We start from the raw sequence: 1,538 nt of genomic DNA on the forward strand, positions 1-1,538 counted from the left end.
TGGACATTCAATCATCTACTTATTTGGTTCTACCGGGCTGCTACAACGAAGGAGATATTCACGTATTTTACATATTGTACATTCCTTTCTATTATTTTGGTTTCTTTCAAGATTTGCCAGAAAAATCTTGTTATATTGGTTATCTGAGGAAAGCCAGGAAAACTCCGAAGTGGGGGTTTTTTTAATTGTGTAAGCCCACATACAAAGACACAATTGTAAGGGTTTTGGGTGAACTGGGAAAACCTATTCGTTAGTAAACGCTAATATCCCCTGTGTGAGGAGATTAGGAGTGGAGTAGCTTTTTGTGTGGCTGTTGGAAAACAGTTGGTGAAAACACAGGCGAACCACTATAAATCCTTTGAGTTGTGGTTGATTGATTTATTCTTTTAATTGTTTTTATTCTTTTTGTGGGATGTATGTATGGTGGTGAATGTTGTAATTATTTCAAGCTTTGTGAGAATGTTGTAATAGCTTAGAATTTACTTTCTGCTATTCCTTTATAAGCTTGATTTTCAATTTCATTTTGAAAGTTGTTCCAGCAAGGTTGCCCTGCCATTTTTATGGTGTATGGCTGTCCCTAGAACAATACATCTTTAATTACAAGTTATTTCAATTCAGTTCATATTTGTTTTTGTATTCCTCTTCGATTTGAGACTTGATACAAAGACCTTTCTAGAAATAAGGTTGTCCTACCATAAACTCTGTTTTGGTGTAAGGTTGTCCTTAGAATAACGTTTGTATCAACCTCTCAAGATCTGAATTTTGAGGTTGTTTTTCTTTCCTGCATTATTATTTAATTTGGCTATCATTTTCTTTATTATTCCGCTGTTATAAGTTTTTATTTGGCATTGTCCTATTCACCCCCCCTCTAGGACATATAGCTTAGCCTTTTCAAGTTCCAAGTTGGTGTGATTTTTCCTATTTAAAGCGGTGAATCTAACCTTCCTAAACATGAATTAAGGTAAAAGAGAACGAGTAAGGAGTTGTGGAGCTCCTACAGAGTCCTTCTCCAATCCTTCAGTTCTTCTTCAGTTTTTATGTTTTTCCTTTGAGTTTTAGTTCAATCATGTCTTTGGTTGGCTAAATCTCTTAGTTAGGGCTAAAGGTGAAGCTTGTAGTTATTTCTAATGTCTTAGTTTTCTTTGATTCATATTATTGGTTTAATTGTTGAACAATTCATTGATATTGGTTAGAATAAATATTTATTTTTAGTTTACTTTGATCCATTATCGATCCCTAGCACATTGGATACTTAGAAAAGCTATAAGTAATTTCTTATCTATTTTGTAAGGAATTGATCTGTAAAATACATGGATATATCGTAGAGTAAGGGCACGATAGATGCTTTAAATTCCCAGCGATCAAGACTTTCATTCTTTATATGGGAACCAATTCAATTGAAGTTCAAATATATGTTGGTATGTGAATGATGATTTAACCGCTCTATTATTCAGCTGGATAGAATGGGACTTCGATTCCAGTTGAGTTATATGATTGAATCAAGTGAATTAAACTTTAAAGAATACTTATAAGTGGAT

Source organism: Magnolia sinica, chromosome 8, assembly GCF_029962835.1.
Source record: "Magnolia sinica isolate HGM2019 chromosome 8, MsV1, whole genome shotgun sequence".
NCBI lineage: Eukaryota > Viridiplantae > Streptophyta > Magnoliopsida > Magnoliales > Magnoliaceae > Magnolia > Magnolia sinica.